At 40.9% G+C, this 16,076-nt stretch overlaps 1 long non-coding RNA gene across 2 annotated transcripts; it reads left to right on the top strand.

Moving 5' to 3' along the window:
* The first annotated feature begins 4,892 nt into the window (after nucleotides 1-4,892).
* Nucleotides 4,893-12,045, top strand: LOC137082919 (uncharacterized). Of its 2 annotated transcripts, none has more exons than XR_010906423.1 (3): nucleotides 4,893-4,950; nucleotides 5,037-5,779; nucleotides 11,520-12,045. It is a non-coding gene; the product is annotated as an uncharacterized lncRNA (long non-coding RNA). The 2 variants fall into 2 exon arrangements; XR_010906424.1 differs by having other exon boundaries at nucleotides 4,925-5,166; nucleotides 5,271-5,779.
* Nucleotides 12,046-16,076: the final 4,031 nt, after the last annotated feature.

Raw genomic sequence — 16,076 nt, 5'->3', positions numbered from 1 at the left:
CTCAAAGTCAGGGGAGAGGACACGGTAGCGGAGGAGGGTTGTGATAGATGGTCGTTCCGTCAGCGAGAGGTAGGCTCTTGGAATAATATGAGAAAAATGGCAGTCTTTCTCACACGAACAATAAATGAATAAATAAAAACAAAGACTTGTGAGCATTCGCAGCACTGGCAAACAGACAAGTGTTTTGTCTCGAACTCCTGACACTTTAGTACACCTGTCCAAATTGCTCGTTTTGCATTAAGGGTAATTTTTTTGAACAAATATGTTTACCAGTCATATTTCATCGTCACAATAATGCAGAGAGAGAGAGAGAGGCAATTTGGCACTGGAGACAAAAAGGCTGTCAGAACTCATATTAAATGATCACTCCATTACTCTCTTACCAGAGATTATTGAGGGCAGGGATGAAGAACTCTGGGTGAGTTTTTGGCTGTCTAGCAGATTCTGTTCCCCGAGGTCTATCTGTGGTCGTTGCGAATCAATTAAAAACACTCACCTCCTGAATGCGCACAGCCACTCTCCTGAATATTGATTCTTATATTAAACGCAGTGGTGTAACAGTCTGTGGTGAGTTAGGAGACATTTGTGAATTTGGAATTGAACGTTTGACATTTGGGAATTGGACAGACACTGGGTATTAAGCTGCACCGAACAGATAATCGCCTCAAAGGCCAAGATGTTGCGTTCTGCTCTAAAACATTACCTTAGCAAAGCGCTGAAGACAAAGGGCCTCTTTCACTAATGATGTTGTTGTATAATTAGCATATTTATTTGCTCAGAAAATGTTCTCACGCAAATTTGCTTTGTTTTGTTTTTTTAACTCAGAAATAATGAGTACTTTTGTAGAGTCACTTAGTTTTGCAGTTCTAATCATTTTAAAAGTTGGTTTAACAAATTTGATGTATGTGGTTTTCGCATACAAGTGGTTGCAGAGGGCTCTAAATTTGATCATGAATTAGCTTATTTGATTTAGTGAAGGAGACAAATATTAGTTCTAAATGTTAGAATGTAATAAACAATATACAATATAATCTTTTTCCAATTTCAGTTCTCAAAAGATTCCATTTAATCTAATTCTGGACTCAGAAATAATGTAATCTGATTGTCTGATGTAAATTCGGATTACTCATCTGGATTACTCATCATAATGGGGACCTGCTGTTAAAATCTTAAAGCTCCTGCATGTGAATAATGAGGCTTCTAAGAAAAATATTGAATATTGTCAGGAAGTGAAGCATGTTATGGACTAAATGGTTACTGGAAAGGTATTTGGGTCCATCTCTTAAGTTAAGTATCTTTTATTAGTTTGCCTTGGTGAATCATTGATGTGATTTAGTAGAACGAAACAAATCTTATTTGAAACATACTCTTTCATCCCTTCAAAGCAACAGCTAATCCTCTCTTTTCCCTTAAAAGGGAAGACATACTTTCTCTCCTTTCAAACAGGGAGGTTCCATCTACCTTAAGTGCTGGGTGATTTTACAGTCACTTTGAAATCTAGGTTACATACATACATACTGAACTCTGCATTGTGACTCCTCCAGGTCCACTCACAGAATTTTCCCACACCCGTAAGTTAACTGATCCATTCATTTACATCAGCAAGGCAAATTAGGCAATCCATTATTGTGCTCTGTTTAAACAAATTACTCGCTGCACATCAGCCTTGGTGTGTTTACAGCACTGTATGGGGGAAAGGGGGGCTTCGGTGCGGAAGGTCATGTGTGCATTAATGAGATAAGGTTGTATTTAAAGTGTGTGTGTGTGTGTTTTCAGACCAGGATGGATGGTTGTCCATCGGAGTGCTGATGCAGCAGTGTCCGACCTCTGCTCATCCTTTTCCAGTTTCTCTCATCCTTCTTCATCCTCCTCCTCCACACAATCTATCGCCATGTTTGCTCATTGATCTGTGAGCCTGACATAGATGCAAGGCGAAAGGAAGCTTTCCCTCTCCAATAGAGAGAGGAGTCATTGCCTTTTAAAACACTCGCTGTCTCGCTTGCATGAGTGAATGTTGCTTTGATGCAATAAATAGACTATTAAAAAGCCAGGGAGACAAAATGTAATTACAAAACACTTGAATTACCCTCCTTTTAAAATATCATAACTTGAATCAACTGAACTTGCTGTTTTAGCTTTATATTTGACGAAACTCAAGATGAGATGAGATTAGACATTAGACATACTAGATAGATAGATAGATAGATAGATAGATAGATAGATAGATAGATAGATAGATAGATAGATAGATAGATAGATAGATAGATAGATAGATAGATAGATAGATAGATAGATAGATAGATAGATAGATAGATAGATAGATAGATAGATAGATAGGCCGACAAAAACCTGGTCTAAAATAAAACAATTTTGTGGTATTTAAAGGAACACTCCACTTTTTTTTTTTTTTTTTTTTTAAAAAAGGGGCTTATTTTCCAAGTCCCTTTAAACCGAGTTAAAGTTTTAAATTCATATATTTTCTCATCCCTGCGTAATAATCACATATCTACTGTCGTAAAAGTGCATTCTCTGCAACTACACAAACTTAGTTCCGGTCACATTGGAAGTTACCTATCTGTGTACTGCTTTCAGGCACTGTGTAATATCATTGCACCGCTGAACCCATGATACGGCAGCAAAGCTCCGTGATTATGCAGGAAGGAGAAAATATTTCCTATCTATATCAATCTAAAAATTGCAACTTTTAATTTTCCGTTGGTCTTATTACACAATGTTACTACAGAAGAGTCAAGTTTTAAATAGGAAAAATATTATCTTTGAAAAATAAAGTCTTTGGTCATTTCTGCGTGCGATGCTAATGGTCTAATCCGATTCAATGATGGATGCTGAGCTAAAAGGTGCTCCCGCCAGATACAGAGATCGGCTGAATGGATTCCAAACCGGTAAAACTCAATTGTTTACCTCTAAGGGACTTGTAAAATGAACTTATTTTAAAAAAAAGTGGAGTGTTCCTTTAATCCTGCGCACTTAAAGGTGCTTATAAGTGGGTACACAACACTACACTCTGCTTATTACACACACAGGGAGACTCAGCAGAACACAAACATTTTTAAATATTAAAAGTAAAAGGATTCCTCTCTGGAGAAGCGTTCAGTCTTTCCACTCGCAAATTCCGTCATGCAAATAGCGAATCTGCCATGGTGCAAGAGCAACTGGCTTTAAAAAGGAATGGGATATGAGGCCCTGAATGGTTTATTGCACATTAAGCCCAAAACACACCCATAACTCATTATGAGAGTAGGCACAACCCCTTTGAACCATGCGCCTGGCACGCCGACCGTCATTAAACGAGCAAAAGTGGATTCTGACACACCCTAAGCGCACCTGTGTCATGCACTTCAGACCATGCATTTAGATCGTTACAATAGGGCCCATAGATAGATAGACAGACACATTTCTTTGGTTTACTAAACTGAAGACATTTTGCAGCCTCTCAAGAAAAGCTGATTTGTCAGGTTTAATTATATGGCATTTGTATACTGATAGACCCCGTGACAGTCCCATTTGGACAGGTCAGTCATGCTGTCCTTAACATGTGCTTCAGCGATTAAATGAGCCTTTTGACGAGAGTGACAGCCAACTCTGGTCTTAAGTGTGGACCGTAAAAAAAAAAAGTTTCCAAACAAGCCTTTAAGGATGTTGTTTTTAACTTAATGTTAGCAAACTGTTGATTACCACAAATCCATCCCTATAGGTGTGTAAACGAGTGGAAAATGTAAATACAGTAAATGCAAACATGATGGAAGCAAAACAAAAAAAATCTATCATGTCCTTTCGAAATAATTAGCACCTAACTACACATTGTCATTTAAGATCCCAATTTTACATGATCCATAAAACAAGGTTTATTTGGAGTTTCACAGATTTAGATCAGATTATCATTGCAAATACAGAACCAGACGTTATTGAAAAGTAGCTCCACTTTTGGAAAAATTGTGATTTATTAATGTAACCAGGTGATGGTTAAGGGGAGTTTAAATACTTTTAATGATAGTGCAGTATATATCTGCAGAGAAAATAACGAGGCTCCTTTAAGAAAAGTCAGGTGACGTCATCGCATGTCGGGACAAACACAGGCGCACACTCGCGATGAGGAAGTCACATGCTGCGTCCCAATTCGCCTACTTATACTACGTCCTAAAAGTATGTACTCTTTTTGTGAAGAAAAAGTATATACTTTTGAGTGTGTAGCAGAAAAGTATGCAAGCTTCGGGACATACTACTTCGCCATCTTTAACGGACTCTGTCGCTTAGTTACGTGCATCCCGTCACCGTTTATCTGCCCTGTCAATCATCGTCAGATTCGTCACAGTTCAAATCCTTCACATTCAGTTTAATCTCCTGCCGTATCGGAGAGAAATGTAGCCGCTCGTTGATCTGCCATTTGTGGGTCTTTAATGCAGAGACTCTCCTAATGTGTTTACAGTTTAAATATAATGATGCATTTAAAAGTTAATGGCCAAACGTGTCATTTCAAAAGTTCTCAATGCTGCTGCGGGTGAAATATAATGTGACAACACTGAATAAATATATTTTTGTCAGGTTAAATATTGATAGTTGGTCACTCAAACCCCTTTATCTAAACTTCTCTACTTAACCGTCGAACTCGCACATCCGTCATGTTTGTAGTTTTTTAACGCTTTTTATCCGCGTTTGTAGTTCTAATCGAATCCTCGTCCAACTCGCAATGGGTTGTGGGCAATATCAGCCGTTAGAGTGCCCATCGATCCATACTGTGAATTCGGACCGGAAATAGTAAACCATCCGGGAATCTTTGGAATACTCTTTTCAACATACTACGATTTGGGACATACTAATTCTATTTTCGAATACTATTTAGGATGGATAGTATGCGAATTGGGACGCAGGGACAGAGTTATGCTGTATGTGCGCACAATTGCTGCTTAGGTGTAATTTGATATCGTCCAGGTACGGATATATGCATAATGCTTTCATGAAAGTGTATATTAGCTGTTTACTGGAAGATTGCATTGAATGTAAATTTATATCCATAGGGAGTTGGATGTTTACGCAGGATTGCGTAGATGTGTAAGTGTGGCTGAGCTAACGTACCACCTGTATAGAAGAGGCCTGTTCACGTGAAAGATGTGATATATCAGTGTGTTTAAAAGAAACACAGGAAAAGTGAGTAATGTCCACACTATATTATTTTAAGTGTATTTTTGTAAGTGGTATTACAGTCTAACTGTTTGTGCAGTTCTAAGATGTTGTTTTCTTTTTTTGGTTAGAGTGCCACTACCGTATTATTATTATTACTGCTGTTGTACTTTTTTTGCATTGTTCCTTTATTATTGCACACAAGAAGAGACAACAAATTGTACTTTATACTGTCTTTATTTTTGGGGTTATCGTTTGTTGTGAAATCTGAAGATATTCTGACATTGCCTTTTGGTTTCTTATGGCTTTTCGCCCCACATACTATAAATAAAAGAAGTAGAGACCCCAACTCAATTGTTAAGGAATAAAATACGAACCTCACCTATATCTGTTGGTCCTGAGTGTCATTTCCAGTGGCCACATTTGGTACCAGGAGTGGGGTATTCCAAGAGTGTTAGTTTTTTATGTGTGCAATATAAAGGAAATGTAGTGAGATAATGCGGTAGTGGTGAAGATAAGACTAAAGATTCCTGCAAGCGAGGAGAGTGGCGGCTGTGGGGAGCAGAGGGACGGATCGTTGTGGAGCATTGCAGGACCCAGCTAGATTTCATCGGCCAGGGACCAAAAGACTATTGGACAGGTGTTGCATTGGATCAGAGGGACTACAAGCACTTATCCTTTTCAGAGCTTTGTAAAAGAGACTTTTAAGATTTAAACTCTCACAATTTCAGACCCAGTTGATGACCATAGCGGAGATAATTTGACAGAACAAATTAGAGAGTTGCAAAGTAAACATGATCAAGCAATGGAGGCCATTTCCTCACTTAATCAACGGTCTTATGTGTACGTCCCGAGAGAGAGACACATATCACCATATTGCGGCGATATGGAGAAAGATGGCAGGTCAGTCGATGATTTTGTAGAGGAAGTCGAGCGGGTGCTGCGTGCTAGGCATCAGTCCGAGCAGGATCAGTATGACTTTGTAATGTCTCTGTTAAGGGGCACGGCCTTGGAAGAGGTACGTCTTCGCAGTGTTACTGATGATGGGGTTGACGATGTATTCGAGTACCTCAGAGAGGCGTTTAGAGACAGACGCAGTGCACCTCAGCTTTTGCACAGTTTTTACAGCCGAAGACAACTAGAGGGGGGAAGCTTAAGAGACTTCTCTCATGCACTGTCACAAGCCCTCAGCTTGGTTTTAAAATGTTCCCCTGGTGCTATTGCAAACGAACGGGTGGCACTGAGGGATCAATTCATTGAAGGGGTTCATGACCCATCTCTGCGGAGAGAGCTTCGCAAATTCGTGCGAGACCACCCTAGGTGCACAATGATAGAGGTGCGAGATGAAGCACAGCTTTGGTATGTAGAAGAGCCCCCAGCGAGTTCAAAAGTTACTAAGTCTCGTTGTAGTAGTAACATGACACAATGTTCAGTTCTCACGGTGCAAGAAAAAAAACGTGTCACCTTAGAAGATGTTCTTGAAGTGGTAGCTGAACAAGGCAAAGCAATTAGTGAATTGACTCAAGCTGTGAAAAATTTGGCTATAAGGGGTGGTTGTACAAGGGTGGAAACCTCTAGGCCTAGATCTCAGCCAAAATTCACTGAGGATGGACAACCAATATGTTTCAAGTGCCAAGTCGCTGGACATGTGGCAAAGAATTGTCCACAGAAGCAGAGCTCGGTTGCCAGGAGGTCTGTGTCTTCTGACCCGCAGGGAAACGAGAACCCCCGGTTGTTGTGAGTCGGGCAATCCGGGGGGGCCGAACAGACTCAAAAGAGGTGCCTCCAACCTGTGACCAGTTGTTGCAACGAGCTGTTGGCACATGTCCTGTGGTTGAGCTTTCAATTTGTGGTGTCACCACTAAATGCCTATTGGACACAGGCAGCCAGGTGAGCACAATAACTGAGCAGTTTTTCAGAGACCATTTGTGTGGAAAAGATGATGACATTCTCTCCATGGCTGGGTGGCTAAAGCTCACAGCAGCCAATGGGCTTGACATACCCTACCTGGGTTACTTGGAGCTTGAGGTGGAGGCCATGGGAATTAAAATGCCGGATTGTGGCTTTCTAGTGGTCAAAGATCTTTCTAGCCCTGAAAACACAGTGCCGTGCATCCTAGGAATGAATATAATCAGCCGATGTAGACAGCTGGTCCAGGCAGAATTCGATACCACTTTAGGGGGAAAATTAGATTCTGATTGGAGACATGTTTTCCAGAAAGTACAGACATGTACTGTAAAAAGAAAAGCTGTTGTGCGTTTAGCTGGAAAATGGACAGAGCACATACCTGCGGGATCGGTTGTGACAAGTACAGCAACCGGATTTAAGGGGGGTGTCGGGGAAGGAAGTCCTATGTTGTTAGAACCTCTTAGTACTTCATTGCCAGGAGGTCTGGTAGTCATCCCAACCCTCGTTGACCCCCATTGTCCCTGCATACCTGTAAAAATTGTGAATTTTTCCCAGGAGGATGTGTGGTTATCACCCAGGACCCGGCTGGGTATCCTATCAGAGGTGGAGTGCGTGGACAGCTCGCAGCAGTGTGAAGTAAAGTTTCAGCGGATTTCGGCAAACCTTGAACAGGTGACTTTAAATTTGAAGGATGGGCAAAGCAGAGACCATGTGCAGGAAATCTTGGATAAGATTGATGTAGGAGGAACAGAGCATGAGCAAGCTCAGCTTAGGTCATTGTTGAAGAAGTACATTGATATATTTGCCCTAGAGGATGAGGACCTAGGTTATACTGACAAGATCACACATGAAATCCACTTAACTGATGATGAGCCTGTCACACAGCCCTATCGTCGAGTTCCTCCTAATCAGTATAGAGAAGTGAAGGATCACATCTCACAACTGGTGAGGAAAGGAGTCATACGAGAAAGTAATAGTGCCTATGCATCGCCAATCGTGCTGGTACGTAAAGCAGACGGTAGTATCAGGCTATGTGTAGATTATCGAAAGCTAAATCAGAAAACGAAGAAAGATGCCTTTCCCTTACCCCGAATCGATGAAAGCTTTGATGCTCTGCGGGGAGCCTGTTACTTCTCGACAATTGACTTAGCAAGTGGATATCATCAGGTGGCCGTGGCAGAAGGAGACCGGCACAAGACAGCTTTCTCGACTCCTTTTGGCCTATATGAATATCTGCGCATGCCATTCGGGGTCTGCAATGGACCTGCAACCTTTCAAAGGCTGATGCAGGCCACCATGAATGATCTTGTTTTCCAGATTTTGTTAGTTTACCTAGATGATATCCTCGTATATTCCTCAACGTTCCAGGAGCACTTGGTAAGGCTGGAAACTGTATTGAGCCGGCTTCAGGACACTGGTCTCAAGGTCAAATTAGAAAAATGTCACTTTATTCAGTCGGAGGTTGTGTTCCTGGGACATCAGGTATCTGCTAATGGTATTGGCACAGACCCTCAGAAAGTGGCAGTTATAAAACAGTGGCCAGTTCCGTCCACGCTAAAGGAATTGAGATCATTCCTTGGGCTCTGTAGTTACTACAGACGGTTTATTCAGGGGTTCTCTAAGATAGCTGGCCCACTTCATGACGTAGTGAATTTATGTCTGACCCCTGGAAGCTTCAGCAGAACTAATGTCTTTTTGGGGAGTCTGTGGACTGAAGAATGTCAGACCGCTTTTGACACTCTGAAGAATAAACTTACTAGTGCGCCTATCTTAGGGGTGGCAGACTATTCTAAGCCCTTTATTGTAGAGACAGATGCGAGCAGTCAGGGACTGGGGGCCGTTTTATATCAGCAACAGGGAGATGTAAAACGTGCCATTGCCTTTGCAAGTAGACGGTTGAGAGATGCAGAAAAATACGATACAAACTACAGCAGCATGAAACTTGAGCTGCTTGCTCTCAAGTGGGCGATTGTTGAGAAGTTTCGGGGGTATTTGTTGGGGTCCAAATTTACTGTGATCACTGACAATAATCCTCTGTGCCACTTGAAGACAGCAAGGTTTGGAGCGATTGAACAAAGATGGATTTCACAGTTATCTATCTTTGATTTTGATGTCCGGTATCGTCCGGGGCATCGGAACACAGTTGCTGACACACTGTCTAGACAGCCGTTTGCAGGGGAGCCTGAGACAGCTTCTGAGGATGCAGAGTATGATGGATGTGTGGCAGTATGTGGTTGGATTCATCGTGGTACAGACCTGGACCCTGCACTGGTGGCTGCTGGAATGTACTGCTGTAAAGTGAGGCAAATGCGAGCTGGAGTGTCTAACTCCCTGGATGATGGTAATGGACTAGGGCAGGGAAATACTTCCACCTTTCCAGGCTATTCAGCTGATCAATTAATTGGCTTCTAGCAGCAAGACTTTGTAATTAGTGGATTCAGGAAGTTTTGGGATAAAAAGAGAAAACCCCATGGAAAGGAGCTAAAATCTCTGCCAAAATCTGTTCGGTCAATGCTGAAGCACTGGAACAGCATCAGGGAGCGCCAAGGTCTGCTGTACCGTGTCTTCGAGGATGTCAGGCATGGGGAATGTTCTCAGCTCTTGTTACCTCTCAGCTTGAAAAGGCCTGTCCTGGAGTATGTGCACAATACTATGGGGCACCAAGGTGTCGAGCGTACCCTCCAATTGTTGAGGCGCAGGTGCTTCTGGATAGGGATGCACAATGATGTGGACGACTGGATAAAAAATTGTCAGCGATGTGTGATCTCTAAGCTGCCACAGCCAAGGGTCCACCCTCCCATGAAATCGTTCCTGGCTTCCAGACCTCTTGAAGTAATCGCTGTGGACTTCACTGTCCTGGAACCTGCATCCGATGGGAGGGAAAATGTTCTTGTAATCACCGACATTTTTACAAAGTTCACTCAGGCCTTCCCTACCCGAGATCAGAAAGCAGACACAACTGCCAAGGTGCTGCTTAGAGAGTGGTTCATGAAGTATGGTATTCCGACACGTCTGCATTCTGATCAGGGCCGTAATTTTGAGAGTGAGGTGGTGGCTGAACTTTGTAAGCTTTATGGGGTAAAAAAGAGCACCACTCCATACCACCCTACTGGCAACGCTCAGTGCGAGCGCTTCAATAGGACACTACATGACCTGTTGAGAACGCTGCCACCTGAGAAGAAACGCAGATGGCCCGAATACCTACCAGAGCTGGTTTATGCATATAATGCAACACCTCATGCGACCACTGGCTATTCTCCATATTATTTATTGTTTGGAGTTGATCCTTATCTGCCAGTGGATTCCCTGCTGGGACAAGAGCAAGTTGTAAACCAGAAACATGACTGGCTGTCGGTCCATCAAAAACGTCTAAATGATGCACATACCAGGGCAAGGGAGTATTCTGAACAAAAGGCTGCTGAGCGCATCTCTTTGGACAAGGATAGAGTCCATTGCCCGAGGATTGAGGTCGGGGCACTGGTGTACCTGAGGAACAGGCCCGTAGGGCGTCACAAAATCCAGGATGCCTGGGGGCCAACCATATATCGGGTTGTAGGGATTATGAATAACACCTACACAGTGGAGCCATTGGAAGGTGGGCCTGCAAAGAGAGTTAACAGGGTTGACATCAGGCCCTGTGTGAATCATCCTACTCCTGCCCCTAGGAGAAGGTCAAAGGCACAAAAGGAAAAGTCGGAGTCCCACAAGGAAACTGAGTCAGAGGATTCAGAGGAGGGTGAAGTTTTGATGGAGAAGAGATCTTGTGTGCCTGCAGTAAGAGATCTTGGCACCAAATCTGTGGGCCAACAGGACGAAGGACATGTGTCCGATGTGGTATTCAACAGAGAATCGGTTGATTCTGCTCATGCCAATACCTTATCAGAGCCTACTGACACATCGGAGACCGAGGAAAGGCTGGATGCAATTACCAGCGTGTTAACTCATCCTGTTGCTGCACCACGGCGACTTAGTAGGAGGCCAAATGCTGGGCAGCATTCAAATTTGCACCATGAGCCAAGGTCTGTCCTGGACTGTACCTCTATAAGTCCGGCGGCAGTTTCACAGATATTGGCTGATTTGAGTTCTGTGTTATTTAGGGAAGCAGTGAAAGAGATCAAGAGTACTCTGGTTTGAAATGAGTAATCGATGACGCTTACCCTAATGCAGGGGAGAATGTAACCAGGTGATGGTTAAGGGGAGTTTAAATACTTTTAATGATAGTGCAGTATATATCTGCAGAGAAAATAACGAGGCTCCTTTAAGAAAAGTCAGGTGACGTCATCGCATGTCGGGACAAACACAGGCGCACACTCGCGATGAGGAAGTCACAGAGTTATGCTGTATGTGCGCACAATTGCTGCTTAGGTGTAATTTGATATCGTCCAGGTACGGATATATGCATAATGCTTTCATGAAAGTGTATATTAGCTGTTTACTGGAAGATTGCATTGAATGTAAATTTATATCCATAGGGAGTTGGATGTTTACGCAGGATTGCGTAGATGTGTAAGTGTGGCTGAGCTAACGTACCACCTGTATAGAAGAGGCCTGTTCACGTGAAAGATGTGATATATCAGTGTGTTTAAAAGAAACACAGGAAAAGTGAGTAATGTCCACACTATATTATTTTAAGTGTATTTTTGTAAGTGGTATTACAGTCTAACTGTTTGTGCAGTTCTAAGATGTTGTTTTCTTTTTTTGGTTAGAGTGCCACTACCGTATTATTATTATTACTGCTGTTGTACTTTTTTTGCATTGTTCCTTTATTATTGCACACAAGAAGAGACAACAAATTGTACTTTATACTGTCTTTATTTTTGGGGTTAACCGTTTGTTGTGAAATCTGAAGATATTCTGACATTGCCTTTTGGTTTCTTATGGCTTTTCGCCCCACATACTATAAATAAAAGAAGTAGAGACCCCAACTCAATTGTTAAGGAATAAAATACGAACCTCACCTATATCTGTTGGTCCTGAGTGTCATTTCCAGTGGCCACATTAAGACAACTTTACAATTCAGGAAACATTATTTCTCCTGAAGATTTTATCTAAGCACTTTAGTAAAAATACAAGCTTAGCATTTCTGTGTTTAAACCCTCCCACCCACAGTTAGGTTCTCATTTTAAGTTGTAAACACATTACCGGCTAATTTTGTCTGTGGTAATCGACAGCACACCACCAATGCTGCCTGTAGACACGGAGTTGCAAATAACCTTGCAATATTTATTTAATCTCAGTTGTAGTCTGAAATCATGATTTAAATGGCAATTTAAAATGTTTCACAATAATTATATCATGCAGCACAATGAAAAGGCAAGCGTTTGGCAGTGTATTAAAGAACGTGTTGCCTCTTAACATCAGGCTATTCACTATGGCCTTGAAGCGAATTTGGATCTAATGTAGAAGCAGATGCCAAGTGAACGGATTAGCAAACGGCCCTCGGAAATAATATACAGTTTATTGCCGTTGAATTCATTGAGCACTTGGATGATGCTGCTCACTGCCTATTTAATGACCACTGTGTTTCAAAGCCCCGGATACTGTAAATATTCTGCAGTATGCAGAAGTCTGGCAGTGTGTGAGTGTGAGAGACACATAGTCCACACTTGCTGTCACCTCGTTCCCTACCTTGTCATTCCCGCCAAGGTCTGAGTAACTCAGAAGATGAAACACCTGTGGGAAGCTTTGTCCTCATATTAAAGCACAGCATCAAATTGAAAGCACACACTCTGCTGACTTGGGAAAAACGGACCACTCAGATCGGGAATGGAAAAAGGGTTTCAGGAAGGCAGGCTGTGAGCCTCTTTAATACATTATACAACATTAATGAGAAATAGATGGAAGACAAGAAAAAAGATTACGCTAGGAAAGACTTACGGTTTTACTTAATACCTAAACAACAATAGCAAAAAAAATAATATGATATTTATTCACCATGGATTTTCACTGAATAAGCAGAATCATCAAATTGCCACTCTAGATTCCTTTATTTTGAATAGCGGTAATGATGGAATAACATGGGGTTGAATATGAATCTCTTCGATTATGGTGTAAAGAATTTCTTTTCTTTTTTTAAGATAAGGATAATCACTGAATACAGGCCCATTCACATTGAACGGTTAATTATTGATTTTTGGTGAGAAGTGACTGTAATTATTGGATGCTGGCAAAACTGATCTAAGATGTCAGTCAGGCATGTTTAATCAAGAAGGTTAGTCTTCTATGTAACCTCTCATGAGTTTAATTAGGTGGATTTTCGCTATTCTGTTTATGATTTAATGAACACATTTCATTCAGATTTTGTCAGAGGTAAGACTTTTAAGTTCACATTGCAGGTCTTTGAGGCAGTTCACCTAAAACTGAAATGCTCTCATTATTTATCCCCCCTAATGTCATTCCAAAACGATCTCATGGCAGTTTTTGTGTATTTCAATCTCGCAATATCAATGTGGTTTGGTCACACAACACACAGGAACCGGTAATATTTGCACTTTTTAGTTTGAGAGTAAAACATTATTTACTGTTAAAGTACTAAAAAATACATTTGATTTTATATTTATACATTTGCCGGTTTCAAAGTCAAAAGTTTGTGGAAAGCTTAGAAAAGTCAATGTAATACTTAAAGTCAGTTTGTTAATCGTGCAAACAATGTGTTGTCTCTATATTATTACATGACTCTGTGAAATTCTTAATTCTGATTGGTCAATCGCGCATTCCAGTGTGCTGTTATTCTCAGATAACAACCACCAGAGTTGAATAACACACTGCTCAGCCGGGTACTACGAGTTATCTTGACCGGTATACTTATATGCTTAACATGTCACTCCGACACTGTCTGGTGCTATCTCGTGACTGAAGCACTTAACCACGGGTTATAATGGAAGAAGATTTCAAGGTGTTCAAAAAAAAATGAAAATAAGCCCACTCACCCTCAAGTCATCCTAGGTGTATAAGACATTGTTTTTTTAAACGGATAATTAAAAATGTTATATTAAAAAAAGTCCTGGCTAATCCAAGCATTTTAATGGCAGTAGATGTAGCTGTTTTTACAATCAATAAAAAAATGCATCTGTCCATCAAATAACGTGCTCCAAGGCTTTTTAAAATTTTTTAAATAAAGGCCTTTCGTCCCATGGCATTACATATTCAATTTGGGAAAAGTGTTGAAAGTGCCGCTACAGTTCAAAAGGCCGTACGCATCTTGAACTGAGAGAAGGCACTTTCAACACTTTTTCCACGGAAGCGGATAGGCTGGAACTTTACATTATGAAGTTTTAAATGTGGATATTTTTCTTACACAAACTCTTCGATTAAATTCAGAAGTCTTTATTAACTCCTAATTTGACGGACAGCTGCATTTTTTATGGACTTCAAAAATAGAGCTACAACTACTACCAAAAGCTTGGATTAGCTAGGACTTTTAAAATATAACTCAGATATTATGTCTGAAAGAAGAATGTCATATACACATAGGATGACTTCAAATTTTCATTTTTAGGTGAACTATCCCTTTCAGCATTCATTTCAACATATTATGCTAAAAAAAAAGAAAGAAAATAAAATAAATTCTTTTCAGCAATGGATAAAGGCTTATAGCAGTTTGGAACTGTTTTTCTTTCCATAAGAGCTTATAAAATATTTAAACTCACGACAATATTTTGTGTCTTATTTACTTGAGACAAGAAGCTGTGTAATAAGTGGGATAATGTACTCCCAGCCGGTTGTTGTCGCAGAATAAAGACCGACAGATTGATCAGGACCCCGAAGCGAAGCGGTATCCCTTGCATATCATGCTTAATATTCTTCTTGGGCAATATGAATTTGTTTTGGGTGTTTCTCAAGCTTAAGGCTGTATTCTACGAACGCTGTATATCTCAGCTGCACTCAAAAAAATGATACGTTGGATGTTTTTTTTTTTTTTAATGTCAACAGGTTCCACGTAATTGGTTTATGTTGAATTTAATTAACATTGTTTATTGCAGTAAACGTACGTTTTTTTTTTAGTTTTTTTTTACGTAAGGTTGATTCAATGCCATTTAGTTGAATCAGCTTAACATTCTTAATTTTGTCCAAAACTATTAAGTTCAATTATTCTAAAATGAATATCAAACTAAATCCATAACAAGTAATCCCGCTTAATTACAAATTCACAAATGTTATCTAAAGAGAAAATCTTTTACAAAACCTTATTTGCGATCCAGAAGATGTTTTTGTTACATCCAAGGAATGCTCAAAGTAGTTGTTTTTCATTATTAAAAGAACTTTAATTGTTTTTAGCAGGTCGTCACACCAAGCACATGCTCTACACCAATGGTAACCTCAAAAACCACTAACATAACACCAACTTTTAAATACCAACATAACAGAACATTAAACATTATTAAACATATCTTGTTAAAAATGCATAAAATAGCACTTTATTTAAACATTTACTCTCTGAATTTAGTCCCTTTGCAAAGCATGATGGGAAGTGAATGTCCTGTTTTATTGGGTTACTTGATTGAAACATGTTATTTGAAAATAAAAAACATCAAGTTCCCTATCAGGGAACTTGAGCTGCGTCGAAACGCTGTGAGAACGCCTCTGCGTGATTGCATCATGAAGCGCGTGTCGAATCAGTCCAATCGGAAGAAGGAACGTCATAGGCGGGTGACGAAGAGGGGTGCTCCAGTGTCTAAGCAGAGAATGAGCAAGTGGGTGGTCGAGACCATCTCGCTTGCTTACGAGGCGTCCAGACAGCCGTCTCCTTTGGCTGTCCGGGCTCATTCTACTAGGGCTATGGCTGCTTCTAAAGCATTGTTGTCAGGGGCTTCCCTCCAAGATGTTTGTAATGCGGCAGGCTGGTCCTCGCCGCTTACCTTTGTCAGATTCTACAAACTTGATGTAGCATCTACAGTTGGGGCGCACGTGTTGTCATTGTCGTGTGCGCTGAGGTTTCACACATACGAGCACTTGGTCCTATGGCGATGCGGGTATAAGCGTTCTCACAGTGTTTCGCCGCAGCTCGAGTTCCCTGATAGGGAACGTCT

Source organism: Pseudorasbora parva, chromosome 7 (assembly GCF_024679245.1).
Source record: "Pseudorasbora parva isolate DD20220531a chromosome 7, ASM2467924v1, whole genome shotgun sequence".
NCBI lineage: Eukaryota > Metazoa > Chordata > Actinopteri > Cypriniformes > Gobionidae > Pseudorasbora > Pseudorasbora parva.
The sequence above is the reverse complement of the archived record's forward strand: the minus strand, read 5'-3'. Positions and strand labels throughout refer to the sequence as shown.